Below are 16,422 nucleotides of genomic sequence, written 5' to 3'. Positions count from 1 at the left end.
AGACTCAGGCTCTAGCTCCCCGTCCCAGCTCAGCCAGGCAGAGAGCAGTCACCATGGTTCCCATGGGGTGGTTTAAGCTTTAGAGATAGAGCATTTGACTCCCCCTGCTGGCCACTAAGACAATAATCTAAATTGGAAAGAAAAGGATCTACCTCAAAAAACATGAAAGAAAAAAAAATTAAGACACACGTGTAACCAAACATGGGGATGGCGCAGGACAGGGCAGCGTTTTGTTCCATTTTGCATGGGGTCGCTGTGAGTCGGGGGCCACCTTGACAGCAGCTAACAACAACAACGGGGGACTAAGGAATACTTTACACAGCTCAGTCAGGTTTTACAGTGAAAAGCAAGTATCCCAGGCCAGGGCTCCAATCCTCGCAGCCACCCCGGTGAGAGCAGGCTATATTTACTGTCCCATTACCTTCTGTTTTTTCTTTTAACCAGACATCTTGGAGATTGTTCCATAGCAGTAAATAGAGCACACTTTTCTCTTCCTAACGAACCCTGGTGGCGCAGTGGTTAATCACTTGGAGGCTAACTGAAAGGTTGGCAGTTTGAACCCACCAGCCGCTCCATGAGAGAAAGATACAGCAGTCTGTTTCTGTAAAGATTTACAGCCTTGGAAACCCTGTGGGGGCAGTTCTACTCGGTCCTATAGGGTTGCTATGAGTCAGATCACACTCGATGGCAATGGGTTTGGTTTGGTTTTTCTCTTTCTAAAGGCTGGGTTGTAACCTGTTTATGGCTGTTTTTAGCCAGTTCCCTACTGGTGGCCATTTAGGATGTATCTAATTTTTGGCTTTTAGGAGCAAAGCTGCCCCATCATCCTAGATGTGTCCACGAGTGGGTCGTGATATCCAGGGGATAAGTCAGCACTTACTTTTTATATGCATGCTTTCTTTAACCCATAGCCCCTCCCCCAAAAACCCCAAACCCACTGATTCCAACTCATAATGACCCTACAGAACTGAGTAGAACTGCCCCATAGGGTTTCCAAGGAGCAGCTGGTGGATTCGAACTATCCGTTTTATATAACTTGCTCAAGGTTACCCAGGAAGCAGGGACAAATGCCTGCCTGTAGGGTTGATGGCAGCCCATACTGTGCTTTTGTGTGAATTAGAAAAAAAAAATCCCACCCCAGGGTGAGAAGTTTGGCAGATGAAGGTGGGCTGGATTTCAGAGCCTGCTTGAACCCTTGACCAGGTGCTATTGTGCGGTGCCCAGCTTGCCCCATTCTTTGCACCAGTTCTGTGGGATTCCTGAGTTGTCATCTGAAGGTGAACTGTGGCATCTGGTCCAGAGAACTGGGAGAAAGTGTTGGATGTGAACGGGATAAGGACGAAGTGTTTGCTTTTCCTCATTCCATTCATTCAATCACCATTTACTGGGAAAGCACGCAGACATGACTCCTGCCCTCAGGCAGCTTCTATCCCAGCAGAAAAGCAGACCCACAGCAAAGGGCAGCCAAAGGGCAGAGATGTTTAATGGGGAATAGAGAAGTGTATATATACAAATATGTATAGAGAGATTTATCACAAGGAAATGGCTCACACAGTTGTGAAGACTGGCAAGTCCCAAATCTGTGGGTCAGGAGTCAGGCTGGAGGCTTCTCCTGACTCACATGGTTGCAGGGGCTAATTAACCCAAGATCAGCAGGTCAGACAAACAGACTGCTGGCTCAAGTCCCACATCGGAGGTCAGACGATGACAAGTCAGATGCAAGGGCCAGAGCAAAAGCCAGAGAGCTTTGCCAGAACTTCCATATATACTGGATGCAGGCCACACCCCTGAGGAGACCCCCCTTACAACTGATTGGCTGATCATATCAGATGATATCACAGAAGTGACTACATTGTATTATTTATGAAAGAGGAATCAGTCCAATGTTTGTCTAACCACTGAGAATCATAACCTAATCAAGTTGACGCATAACATTGACCATCACAGGGAGCAGAGGAGGGAATCATAGGCTGGGAGACAAGGGACATACTTTTGGGATGCTCTGGTTATGTGATCCTGGACAAGTCATTGCTCCACTCTCGGACAAACTAAGACTTGAACCAGTGTCTTCAAAGTGCGGGCTGCAAAACAGAACAAAATAGAAAATACCAGTCTGTGGGGTGTGTAGTCAAGGAAAGTATTGTCACCTGAGGCTAGATTTATGTTTATATAAGCACATAAACAATACAAGTCCAATCAGAGATGGGTTTACCATGAAGATAATGGAACTTAACTGCTCTTAACCACTGCGCCACCAGGGATGGATAAAAACAATATACGTGTGATGGTTCCACTGGGGCACTAACCCAGGACCTTCTACGTGTAAAGCTGACATGATAACCACTACACTATGGAACCTTCACCATAAAAGGTCAACAGTTCAAATCCACCAGGCGCTCCTTGGAAACCCTATGCAGCAGTTCTACTCTGTCCTACAGGGTCACTAGGAGTTGGAATCCACCGCAACGGGTTTGGTTTTTTTTGGTAATGGAACTTAAGCTCCAGGGTTCCTCCCTTGCTTTGGGAAAGGCCTCAGGAAAGTGTTCATATGGTCATATGTTAAACAATTAGCAAAAGTAAGAGATTTACATCACAACTATTTAGGGCAGCTGACTCTTTCCACTGCCATGTTCTCTGTCACACTTCCCCTTACGATACTAGAGTGTTAACAAGCATTTCTGAGACCCAACCAATGGGAAGTTGAGTTGGACATACATTTGGTTTAACATTAGTGGGTTATAAGATTCGCAGTCACTTCGGTGGATAGGTAAGTTGTTGCCAGCCACCCTAGTGTAGGAAGGGCCTCCAGACCTATTCCTATGACCAACTCTGTTGACTCACCTGGTGTCCTGAATGAAGGTGTAGGAACAGAGGACATATTATTACTATATGACCAAAACATGTGCCTAACCTGTCCATTCCGACTCATGGCGACACCATGTGTTACAAAGTAAAACTGCTTCATAGGGTTTTCTTGGCTGTAATCTTTATGGAAACACATCGCCAGGCCTTTCTTCTGTGGTGCCACCAGGTGGGTTCAAACCAACCTTTAGGTTAGTAAAAAATCTGCTGCCATTGAGTCGATTCTGACTCACAGTGACCCTATAGGACAGAGTAGAACTACCCCGCAGGGCTTCCAAGGCTGTAAATCTCCATGGAACCAGATTGCCACATCTTTCTCTCATGGAGCAGCCGGTGGGTTCGAATCACCGAACTTTCTATTAGCCGCTGAGCACTTAACCACTGGCCTACCAGGGCTCCTTTTAGGTTAATTGTGGAGCACAAACTGTTTGCACCCACCCCCTCCCCCCACCCCCAGGACTTTGTATAAGGCCAAGGCACTGGAAACCAGAAGAATGTGAGGAATGCAGGAGAAACAAAGTCTCCATCGTGTGCAGCCAGAAGCTAGTCTATGGACATTTCTTCCAATCGTCAGATGTGTAAAATCCTAAGTGGAGGACTCAGTTCCCATTGACACTGTGTCTCAGCAGAACTCCACACCTACTAAGAACACAGTGAATAACCCAGCATGCATCATTATAAATGCACCACCTACTATTTTTTTTCCAAATCACCTGAAACAGAATTGTCTGAACTTCTGTACAGGAGGGCAGAAACTGGTAGCAGTACTGGAAACGGCAGGTACCTCTGTGTGCGTGACATCAGATGTTTTATGTACATCTCGACACATGGGGTTGTCTCTTATTGTGTCACATTTCGTTCTGACAGAATCTGGCAGTGAGTCACTTTCTTCTGTTACACGTGGGGTCGCTATGAGTTGGAGCTGACTCGATGGAACCTAACGACGATGACAGAGGAAACAATACGCAAAATTAGCTTTCCCCAAATCTGACGATCTTAAAAATTTAAGATTTACCTGGCAATACAAATTACAGACTGTGAGGTTGAGAGAAACTTTTCTAAACTATCAATAAAAATTTTCTTGATCAACCATGCTAAAAGGCTGACTTTTCTTTCCTCTTTATAGAAAATATAATAAAATTACTGCCTGATGAAGAACATACAGTTAAAAATTATTATTAAAAAAAAAGACATTATAATGGCATGTCAGTACCTTGGAACCCTGGTGGCGCAGTGATTAAGAGCTACGGCTACTAACCAAAAGGTTGGCAATTTGAATCCACCAGCTGCTCCTTGGAAACCCTGTGGGGCAGTTCTACTCTGTCCTATGGGGTCGCTATGAGTCGGAATCAACTCAATGACAACGGGTTTGGTTTTGGGGGTCAGTACCTTATTTTTCTGTTTTTTTCTTTAAGTAGATACTATTATTTTTATTATTCATAGAAAAAGAAACTAAGAGGTAAGTAACCACCAGGGTCACACAAGTTGTAAGTGGTGACGCTGGATTCTTTTTTTGGGGGTGCGTGCTTAAAACAGCACACTGGGTTAAAATCAGGGTGTCTGCAGAGCTGTGTTCCTTTTTTTTTTATTGTGCTTTAAGTGAAAGTTTACAAATCAAGTCAGTCTCCCACACAAAAATTTATATACACCTTGCTATGCACTTCTAGCTGCTCTCCCCCTAATGAGACAGCATAATCCTTCTCTCCACCCCATACTCCCCGTGTCCATTCAGCCAGCTTCTGCCTTCTCATCTCCCCTTCAGACAGGAGCTGCCCACATAGTCTCACGTGTTTACATGAGCTAAGAAGCTCACTCCTGACCAGTATCCTTTTTTTAGAGTCCAGTCCAATCCCTGTTTGAAGAGTTGGCTTTGGGAATGGTTCCTGTCTTGGGCTAACAGAAGGTCTGGGGATCATGACCTCTGGGGTCCTTCTAGTCTCAGTCAGACCATTAAGTCTTGTCTTTTTCCAAGAATTTGAGGTCTGCATCTCACTGCTCTCTTGCTTCCTCAGGGATTTTCTGTTGTGTTCCCTGTCAAGGTGGTCATCGGGTGTAGCCGGGCACCATGCAGTTCTTCTGGTCTCAGGCCAATGCAGTCTCTGATTTTTGTGGCCCTTTCTCTTGGCTCATGATTACCTTGTGTTTTTGGTGTTCTTCATTCTCCTTTGCTCCAGGTGGGTTGAGACCAATTGATGCATCTTAGATGGCTGCTTGCTAGTGTTTAAGACCCCAGACACCACTCACCAAAGTGGGATGCAGAATGTTTTCTTAATAGATTTTATTATGCCAATTGACTGAGATGTCCCCTGAAATCATGGTCCCCAGACCCCTGCCCCTGGTACTCTGGCCTTCAAAGCATTCAATTTATTCAGGAAACCTCTTTGCTTTTGGTTTAGTTCAGTTGTGTTGACCTCTCCTGAATTGTGTGTTGCCTTTCCCTTCACCTAAAATAGCACTTATCTACTATCTAATTAGTAAATACTCCTCTCCCTCCCTCCCTCCCCACCCTTGTAACCATCAAAGACTACTTTCTTCTGTGTTTAAACTATTACTTAAGATCTTATAATAGTGGTCTTATACAATATTTGTCCTTTTGCAACTGACTAATTTCACTCAGCATAATGCTTTCCAGATTCCTCCATGTTATGAAATGTCTCACAGATTCATCATTGTTCTTTAACAATGAGTAGTATTCCATTTTCTTGCAAAATTCTATTATTCGATCTCTGGCATTGTTTGTATCATCAAGGCCATATTTTCCAACTACTGATCCTTCTTTTTTTCCAACTTTCACATTCCAATCTCCAGTAATTATCAATGCATCTTAACTGCATGTTCGATCAATTTCAGACTGCAGCACCTGATAAAAATCTTCTATTTCTTCATCTTTGGCCCCAGTGGTTGGTGTGTAAATTTGAATAATAGTTGTATTAACTGGTCTTCCTTGTAGGCGTATGGATATTATCCTATCACTGACAGCGTTGTACTTCAGGATAGATCTTGAAACGTTCTTTTTGACGATGAATGCAACACCATTCCTCTTCGAGTTGTCATTCCCAGCATAGTAGACTATACGATTGTCAGATTCAAAATGGCCAATACCAGTCCATTTCAGCTGACTAATGCCTAGGATATCGATGTTTATGAGTTCCATTTCATTTTCGATGATTTCCAATTTTCCTAGATTCATACTTCGTACATTCCAGGTTCTGATTATTAATGGATGTTTGCAGCTGTTTCTTCTCATTTTGAGTCGTGCCACATCAGCAAATGAAGGTCCCGAAACCTTACTCCATCCATGTCATTAAGGTCGACTCTACTTTGAGGAAGCGGCTCTTTCCTCATCATCTTTTGAGTGCCTTCCAACCTGGGGAGCTCATCTTCCAAATATCTTCTTTCGCCAACATAAACGGCGACTATACACATGGACCTCGCCAGATGGAACACACAGAAATCAAATTGACTATGTCTGTGGAAAGAGACAATGGAAAAGCTCAATATCATCAGTCAGAACAAGGCCAGGGGCAGACTGTGGAATAGACCATCAATTGCTCATATGCAAGTTCAAGCTGAAACTGAAGAAAATCAGAGCAAGTCCACGAGAGCCAAAATATGACCTTGGGTATATCCCACCTGAATTTAGAAACCATCTCAAGAATAGATTTGATGCACTGAACACTAGTGACCGCAGACCAGACGAGTTGTGGAATGACATAAAGGACATCATCTATGAAGAAAGCAAGAGATCACTGAAAAGACAGGAAAGAAAGAAAAGACCAAGATGGATGTCAGAGGAGACTCTGAAACTTGCTCTTGAGCGTCGAGCAGCTGAAGCAAAAGGAAGAACTGATGAAGTAAAAGAACTGGACAGAAGATTTCAAAGGGCCTCTCGAGAAGACAAAGCAAAGTATTATAATGACATGTGCAAAGAGCTGGAGATGGAAAACCAAAAGGGAAGAACACGCTTGGGGTTTCTCAAGCTGAAAGAACTGAAACAAAAAATCAAGCCTCGAGTTGCAATAGTGAAGGATTCCATGGGGAAAATATTAAACGACGCAGGAAGCATCAAAAGAAGATAGAAGAAATACACAGAGTCATTACACCAAAAAGAATTAGTCCATGTTCAACCATTTCAAGAGGTGGCATATGATCTGGAACCGACGATACTGAAGGAAGAAGTCCAAGCTGCTCTAAAGGCATTGGAGAAAAACAAGGCTCCAGGAGTTGACGGAATATCAATTGAGATGTTTCAATAAACAGATGCTGCGCTGGAGGTGCTCACTCATCTATGCCAAGAAATATGGAAGACAGCTTCCTGGCCAACTGACTGGAAGAGATCCATGTTTATGCCTATTCCCAAGAAAGGTGATCCAACCAAATGTGGAAGTTATAGAACAATATGATTAATATAACACCCAAGCAAAATTTTGCTGAAGATCATTCAAAAACGGCTGCGGCAGTATATCAACAGGGAACTGCCAGAAATTCAGTCCGGTTTCAGAAGAGGACATGGAACTAGGGATATCATTGCTGATGTCAGATGGATCCTGGCTGAAAGCGGAGAATACCAGAAGGATGTTTACCTGTGTTTTATTGACTACGCAAAGGCATTCGACTGTGTGGATCATAACAAACTATGGATAACATTGCTAAGAATGGGAATTCCAGAACACTTAATTGTGCTCATGAGGAACCTTGACATAGATCAAGAGGCAGTTGTTCGGATAGAACAAGGGGATACTGATTGGTTTAAAGTCAGGAAAGACGTGTGTCAGGGTTGTATTCTTTCACCATACCTATTTAATCTGTATGCTGAGCAAATAATCCGAGAAGCTAGACTGTATGAAGAAGAACGGGGCATCAGGATTGGAGGAAGACTTATTCACAACCTGCGTTATGCAGATGACACAACCTTGCTTACTGAAAGTGAAGAGGACTTGAAGCATCAAAGACCACAGCCTTTAGTATGGATTATACCTCAACATAAAGAAAACAAAAATCCTCACAACTGGACCAGTGAGCAACATCATGATAAACGGAGAAAAGATTGAAGTTGTCGAGGATTTCATTTTACTTGGATCCACAATCAACACCCATGGAAGCAGCAGTCAAGAAATCAAAAGACGCATTGCATTGGGTAAATCTGCTGCAAAGGACCTCTTCAAAGTGTTGAAGAGCAAAGATGTCACCCTGAAAACTAAGGTGCGCCTGACCCAAGCCATGGTATTTTCAATCGCATCATATGCATGTGAAAGCTGGACAAGGAATAAGGAAGACCAAAGAAGAGTTGACGCTTTTGAATTGTGGTGTTAGTGAAGAATATTGAATATACCATGGACTGCCAAAAGAACGAACAAATCTGTCTTAGAGGAAGTGCAGCCAGAATGCTCCTTAGAGGCAAGGATGGCAAGACTGAGTGTTACATACTTTGGACATGTTGTCAGGAGGGATCCGTCCCTGGAGAAGGACATCATGTTTGGCAGAGTACAGGGTCAGCGGAAAAGTGGGAGACCCTCCACAAGGTGGATTGACACAGTGGCTGCAACAATGAACTCAAGCATAACAACGATTGTAAGGATGGTGCGGGACCGGGCAGTGTTTCATTCTGTTGTGCATAGGGTCACTACGAGTCAGAACCAACTCAACGGCACCTAACAAGAACAAGATGTATCCCATTGCATGAATACACCATAATTTATTTATCCATTCATCTGTTGATGGACACCTTGGTTGCTTCCATCTTTTTGCCATTGTAAACAGTGCTGCAGTGAACATGGGTGTGCATATATCTGTTCATGTAAAGGCCCTTATTTCTCTAGGATATATTCCAAGGATTGGGATTGCTGGATCGTATGGTATTTCTATTTCTAGCTTTTTAAGGAACCACCAAATCGATTTCCAAAGTGGCTGTACCATTTTACATTCCCATCAGCAGTGTATAAGTGTTCCAGTCTCTCTACAACCTCTCAAACATTTATTATTTTGTGCTTTTGGGATTAATGCCAGCCTTGCTGGAGTGAAATGGTATCTCATTGCAGTTTTGATTTGCATTCCTCTAATGACTATTGATCGTGAGCATTTTCTCATGTATCAGCTACCTGAATGTCTTCTTTGGTGAAGTGCCTGTTCATATCCTTTGCCCATTTTTTAATTAGGTTATTTGTTTTTTTGTTTTTGCAGTATCGTGTAGATTTTAGAGATCAGACACTGATAGCAAATATCATATCTAAAAACTTTTCCCAGTCTGTAGGTAGTCTTTTTACTCTTTTGGTGAAGTTTTTGGATGAGCATAGGTGTTTGATTTTTAGGAGCTCCCAGTTACGTAGTTTCTCTTCTGGTTTATTTTTCTGAATTTGTGATGTTTATTTGTCAGCTTTTTAATATGTGTAATTCATGGGGATTTATTTTTTCATTCAAAATAAATGCCCAGTTTTGTGCCTTATTTTGCACAAGTAATCTTATATGCTCTTTTTTTTAAGAGTTCCCAAATATTTTTACAAACTGCAGAGTCCACAACTTGAGTTACTGGATCTTGTAGTAAAATGCATTTCTTACATTGACTATCTGTCAAAAAAAGGTTGAAAAGCTTGGACTAGATGATCTTAAAGACTTTTTCCAGCTCCAGAACTCTTTAATTCTGTGGGAAAAGTGCCCTGTTCACCTTTCCCCCAGCAGCCGTGACTGACAAAAAGAGGAGGAAGTCCTTTTTTGTAGCTTATCCAAGTTTTTCTTGCTGTCCTTGGAGACCATGTCTTTCAGGGAGGCAGGGAGACAAAGTGCCATTGTTCAGAGAGCCCAGGGGAAAGGTGAAGACAGATATGCCTGGGGGAAGAGGCCAGAAGTGAAAGGAAAACTGTTGGATCAAAGCCCCAGTAAATGGAATTGAAGGCCTCTCCCAATTTAATGTCGCCCTGGTAGCACAGTGGTTAAGAGCTCACCTGCTAACCAAAAGGTCAGCAGTTCAAATCCACCAGGCAGCCAGTCCTTGGAAACCCTATGTGGCAGTTCTACAATGAGTCAGAATCAACTTGGTGGCAATGGTTTTTTTTGCAGGTGGAGAGGTACGTTGGAGGGCAGTGATGGTTCAGGGGTAGAATTCTGGCCTCCCAGTCAGTAGGCCCTTGTTCCCTGCCAATGCACCAGTGGAGGCTTGTGCATCGTTACCTGCTGAACAGGTTTCAGCAGAAGTTCCAAATAAGAAGGACTAGGAAGAAAGTCCTGCCAATCTACTTCCAAAAATCAGCCAATGAAAACCCTATGGATTACAACAGACCCATCACAACCAATCATGGCGATGGTGCAGAGTTCCCTTCTGCTGTGTATGGGGGTCACCAGGAGTCGGGGCCAGCTCCATGGTAACTAGCCACAACGGTCACCGTGTAGACCTTTATTTGGCATTTATTGAGTGCCTAGTTCTCAGCAATAGAGGCTCAGAGAGGTGAAGTGACTTGCCCAAGGTTACACAGCTCTGCTCTCTCTCCTGCCCCCTAAACCTTTCTCTCCAGTCATGTCATACTTCCCGGGTTCCTAAAGATCATACTTACCTTCACGCACACTGTCTTCTTAGCCTTGGAGAGGAAATTCCTCTTTGTTTCTCAGTTCCCTGCTCAAAGCCCACCTCCTCTCTCACCCCTCACACCACTCGTAGAATTACTGGTCTCTCTCTCCTCTGCAGCACTTGGAACAAACCTGCACAGGACTTGGAACAGCCCCAGAGCCTCACAGCTCCCTGGTTGACTGTTTTCATGGCACCTTCACGATCTGAAATTATATTGTCCATTTATGTGTTTATTAGTTTACTAGAACGTCAGTCAGTTCCACGAGGGTGATGCCTTGTCTTATTTACTCCTGTATCCCCTAGCTCCTAGTACAGAGGTTGGCATGAAGTGGGGATCTAATGATTCCTTTCAAGCACAAACTTTTCCTCAGAGTTACTCAGTAAACCCCAAGTCCCAGAGCACAAAGCATGAATGGTTAAGTATCTGTCCATCAGCCATTAATGAGAGGCAATATTTGCATGTCACCCTCCTATTGGTGGAATCCGGGACTCTAGTTTCAATTAGTCTTGTGGGAAAGGGTATTTCGTATGGCCTCAGTGGCTTGTTGTATTCTGTTGAGTGGATTCCTACTCACAGTAACCCCATGTGACAGAGTAGAACTGCCCCGTGGGATTTCTGAGGCTATAATCTTTACGAGGGCAGATTGCCAGGTGTTTTCTCCCGTGGAGCTGCCAGTGGATTCAAACTGCCTACCTTTTGGTTAGCAGCCGAGTGCTCAACCATTGCACCGTCAGGGCTCCTTCCTCTGTGGCTACATCCCCTCATCCCTGTAAACCTGATCTTCCCACCTGATGGAAAGGTGGGGGTGGGGGTGGGGGTGGCAGGGATGGGCTAAGCTACTCTCCAGCCCCTTCTTCCACCCCGCACACAATTCAGTCACCTGCAAGTCTGACCCCGCCTAGCACACCTGAGCATCCAGAGCCAGGAAAGGCTGATGTTACAAAGAGCTGGGGCAGAGGGAGGCCAGCACCAGGTTCCCACTGTGCTGTGGAGGGCAACCACACCATGAAGTCAGATCTTTGGGTGAGCCTGTGTCACCCTGAGCATGCTCACCTGGGACCTAAAATCCTTGGGGAACCAGAGCAGGCCGGTGCAGTGGGCCCAGGGAGCAGAACGACTTGGTTGGCGTGTTCCCGGGCCACAGCCCCAGACAGTCCAGGCATATCTGATCATGCCCAGGAGCCTGCATTCTTAACTAGCTCCCCAGGGAAGTCCGACACAAGCGTCATCTGCAGAGAAAACGGCAGAGTACGCCAAGCGCAACCTTGCAAATCAAACAGAACTCGCTCCCACTTGCTTGTGGCCTCTGTCAAGATTGTCTTTGTTAACTGCTCTGGGCCTCAGTTTCCTCCCCCGTAAAATGAAAAGAAAGGCCTAGCGATCTACTTCATGAAATCAGTCAATGAAAACCCTATGGGTCACAACAGAATAAAAAAAAACAAAACCAAACTCAGTGCCGTCGAGTCGATTCCGACTCATAGCAACCCTGTCCAATAAAAAAACAAACCCATTGCCATCAAGTCAATTCTGACTCATAGCGACCCCATGGGACAGAGTAGAACTGCCCCACAGGATTTCCAAGGAGCAGCTGGTGGATCCCAACTGCTGACCTTTCGCCTAGCAGCAGAGTTCTTCACCACTGTCTAACAGAGTGCTGGAAAATGAGCCCCGTAGGTTGGAAGGCTCTCAAAATACACAGTGGCTGCAGCAATGACCTTGACTATACCAATAATCGCCAAGATGGAGCAGGACTGGGCAGTGTTTCCTTCACTTGTACATGTGGTTGCCGTGAGTCAGAGCAGACTTGACAGCAACTAACAACGACAACAAATACCTACCTCAGAGAAGTGGTATGAGGCTTGGAGATACACATGCCAAGGTCCTGGCGCATCGCAGGTGAATCAGTAAATGATGCCAAATTATCTTTATCATGAATCAAAACAAAGGCAGAGAAACAAACTGTCACAAGGGAGACATGGACATGGAAAAGCCCAGTGAACACATCCATTTCACCGGTGGCCACCATCCTCTCTTCACACACAAGAATCAGCCCGTTCTCCCCTGGAACAAACCCTATTCTTGCTGTCCCATTATTTCAGAGAATCCAGACTTTCTAGGCCAGGCTTCAGCACAAACAACCAATTAGATCATCTTCTCTCCTGAATTTGTTTCCTTCCATCTAAAAGGTCATTCTTTGCAATACAGAGAATTTATTAAATATACAAGGAAATGCCAATGAATTTTAATACTTAGTGAGCTATTTCAAATATGTAAATTCATAAATCAGGGCAATAATCTTCCTTACACTGCATGGCCTAGTTCCGATTCAGAAAACCTGAACGCCTCTCCGGGCGCCTGCACACACACATAAGAGGTTGAACACATACCTTCTATGCGATCTAGCATCTTCTGACGTCTGCTCTCTCCTCAGCAGTGGCACCTAGAATCATGGCTAGGTGCAGAGATTCAAATTTGAGTTCAAATTCTGCCTCCGTTCTTAGCTGTATGATCTCCGGACATTTGTGCTCGCTGTACCCTCTGCCTGAAAACCCTTCCTGCAGCTGGCTCCTTTTCAGGGATCAGTTTAAATGTCAACTCCTCAAGAGGCCTGCCCAGGCCATGCCCTGCATGGCCTCCTTCCACTGTTCTCGAACCAGTGTATTTGGGAAACTATCTTGTCTGGGTTTCTTTCCAATGATCTCCATGTGTTTTGTTTGCTTTCATGCTTTCGTGGGTCCTTGTGATGGAGGCTGTGTGAGAACCTTGGCCAACCACATCTTCATTCAAGGGCCTCAGATTTCTCTTCTGCGAAACACGGAGAATAATACTCAACTCTGAGAGCTGTGTGAGGATTGAAGGGGACAATTGGCAGCTGTGGTCCTCAGTGCCCCTTCCCCAGGTATCTGCCTGGAAGGGAGCTGTGAGGCAGGGTCTTGCTGCAGCCGCAGGGGCTGGAGTAGGGTCACATCTCAGCTTGTTCCCGGAACCTTCTACAGTGCCCCCCATGAAAGGATTGGACACCCCCCACGAGCTCTCCAAGTTCTCAAGGATGCCCACCTTCCCATCTCCTCTTTCCTCCTCCCCCACTCCATCCTCAGGAGCATTTGCAGAGGTGGTAGGGTTTCCTTGGGAAGGGTCTGAGGTGTTAATCCTTTAGAGGTCAACATCGGTTAAATGATTGTAGCTGCATCAAAGACAGCTCATCTTTACTTGTAGCCTCTCAGGGGTTGTGCATGCTCAAGTCTCTCAGAGCAACAACACATTTGCAAATGGTGGGGAAAGGGTAGGAACACCTGCCAAGAGCCAAATTCCTGCACTTCCTGTTTCCTGAGTTCCTCCTTCATTTCACTTTCGAAGGAGCCATATGGAAGGAGGAACCTGAGGATAAACCAAAGGTTTATCCTCAGGTTCCTCCTTCCATATGGCCTCCCCTGACCCCCAGGCTGGGCCAGGCCCCACCTGCACAGCCACAGCTCCGGAGTCTCCCTTGCCAAGGCCTGCTCCCCAGGACTTACTGAGGCAGCCTTGTGGTCGGCCTTGCTCACTGGGAGACGCTGGACACATTCCTGCAGCCCTCCACTAAAAAAAGGTATGAATAATGATTTCCACTCTATCATTTATTCAATAGGTAGTGAGCACCTACTATGTGCCAGATACTCTTTTAGGCCTGGGGATACATCGATGAACCAAAGAGATGAAATTTCTTGCCCTCTTGGAGGAAACCGTAATGAAGTGGATTAACATGATAGCTGCAACAATGGACTCAGACATACCAGTGACCACGAAGACAGTGCAGAACTGGGTAACGTTTTGTTCCGTTATATGTGAGGTTGCCATGAGTCAGAGCCAACTGACAGCAACAACAGCATGGAGTTTGGAGCTTCCTTCTGGTGAGGAAGAGAGACAAAAAACACAATGAGGAAATGAAACATATACCGGAGATAAATGGTGAGAACAGTTCAGCAGGAGAGGTGGGCAGGGAGCCGGTGTTGGGAGATTCATTTTGCAGACACCTTTTCACTGAGTTCTCAGAGAGGATAAGAGACTTCCCTAAGGTCATACAGCTTAGGAAGCAGTAAAGCCAGAATTTGAACCCAGATCAGATCTATGCTGTCTTTAAACAGTGACACTGGGGTGAATACCCCCTAAATCAAAGTGGTCAAGTTTGTATTTTATTTCGATAATAATTTATTTCAGGAATTAAAAAAAAAAAAGCAGTGGGAAGTACATATTGCTTTAGGGCTCCTACGGAGGAATGTAATATACATATCAGTTTCCTGTATAATTTTAATGGCCTGCGGGGGAGAATTTAGAAAAGCGTCCTAGGCTGCAGAATGGTTGCGTTTAGGGGGAAAACTGACCCACCGCAACCTCCTCATCTCCGAGATGAGGTCACTGCGGTTCTGCAAAGTGAATCGAGGTGACACACGGAGGCGGCGGGCGAGCCGAACCGGATTCGCCAGATTCCCAGCGGCTCTCAGTCTCAGTCCGGCTTTAATCCTGGGGCGGACAGGGCGGCTCCAGAGGGCGCCACGGGAGGGTTCCCAGTCGGGGGGCGTCGGAGCGCAATAGGACCCAGGTGAGCCAGAGGAAGACTGTGCGCCCCTGGGCGGGACGTCACCAGGAGGGTCTGGGCCCCAAGTGGAAAAGGTAGAGATGAGAGTCTTTGGCGGCAGGAGAAATGGCAAGAGAAAAGGCACCGTGACTAGGAATTGTTCATTCTGCCCTCCCTGACTTCAATCTGGCCCCCTCCAGTATTTTCTTCCCATTGTTGCCGCCTGGACCCCTCTGAAACAAGAACCTGACTTTTTCACACCCGTAAAACCTTTAATGAGACCCCCACAAGCATTGCTTCCGGGAAAAAAAAAAAAAAACTAAACACAAGTCCTGCGTGATTTTGTTCATAGCTACCGTTGAGTCGGGGCTCTTGGTGGCCCGGTACACAACGGAATGAAATCGGACCATTGTGATCCATAGGGTTTTCATTGGCCGTTTTTTGGAAGTAGATGCCAAGCCTTTCCTCCCGGCCCATCTTAGTCTGGAAGGTCCACTGAGACCTGTTCAGTATCATAGCAACACGCCAGCCTCCACTGACAGACAGGTGGTGGGTGCGCATGAGGTGCACTGGCCAGGAATCAAACCCAGGTCTCCGCCGTGGAAGGAGAGAGTCCGGCCACTGCACCACCACGGCCTCTACTGTGTGATCTTGCCCCAGCCTAATTCCAGACCATCTCTCCTGCAATCTCCCCCTGGAGCAGCAATGAAACATTTCATTTCCCTGAACTTATCTTACTCTCTCTCCCCTGTGAGCCCCGAAACGTTTGGTTCCCTCCACCTGCAATAACTTTCTGCACCAGGTCTACCTGGAAAATCCCTACTGTCTTTCAGCTAAACATCAGCTCCTCAGTGAATCTTCCCTGACACCTTCCTCCCAGCCCCAGTTTGGGGTGGGGGCACCTCCTGTGTTGCCACTGCCCCAGGGATTCGGCAATACATTGTGCAATAAACATCCGCCATGACTTTCTCTTCCAGCGCATGTCACAGAGCATACAAATGCAGAGTTCATTAAATGCTTTCAGAATAAACACACGAAACAGTAGCACAGGCTTCAGGCTCTGCCGCTTACTCGTGCGACCGCAGGCAAATTAATTATCTAGCTTGTGGGTTTGTTGTGAGAAGTAAATGACTTAATGCATAAAAAATGCTTAGAACAATGCCCGCCACACTGTAAGCACTCAACGAAGTTTGACTTATCTTCCTCATCATTTTCACAGAGGCCAACGCACGTCATTGCCCTTTTAAGAGATCCGCCCACTTTCGCACCTAAGCGGAAGTGCGCGCTCAGGGCTCCGGAAGTGAGCTCAGAGCCCCTCAGAAAGATGGCCACTGGGCATGCTTCCGGAAGTGGTCACAGGAATCTCCGTGACGCAAAACGAGTTAGAGCGTCCCGTGGGGTTTCCATGGTGCCGTCTTCAGCCCCCCGTTCCTCCGCTTCCTCTCC

At 45.7% G+C, this 16,422-nt stretch overlaps 1 long non-coding RNA gene and 1 other non-coding gene across 2 annotated transcripts; both read right to left on the bottom strand.

The window, feature by feature from the left end:
• Window positions 1–1,316: 1,316 nt before the first annotated feature.
• On the bottom strand, window positions 1,317–16,409 carry LOC111753240 (uncharacterized). The gene is made up of 4 exons (XR_002788117.2): window positions 14,195–16,409; window positions 12,260–13,226; window positions 3,576–3,799; window positions 1,317–2,081 (listed from the first exon to the last, which is right to left on the bottom strand). It is a non-coding gene; the product is annotated as an uncharacterized LOC111753240 (long non-coding RNA).
• On the bottom strand, window positions 2,286–2,358 carry TRNAV-UAC (transfer RNA valine (anticodon UAC)). The gene has a single exon. It is a non-coding gene; the product is annotated as a tRNA-Val (tRNA).
• Window positions 16,410–16,422: the final 13 nt, after the last annotated feature.

This window comes from Loxodonta africana, chromosome 4 (assembly GCF_030014295.1).
Source record: "Loxodonta africana isolate mLoxAfr1 chromosome 4, mLoxAfr1.hap2, whole genome shotgun sequence".
Taxonomy (NCBI): Eukaryota; Metazoa; Chordata; class Mammalia; order Proboscidea; family Elephantidae; genus Loxodonta; species Loxodonta africana.
The sequence above is the reverse complement of the archived record's forward strand: the minus strand, read 5'-3'. Positions and strand labels throughout refer to the sequence as shown.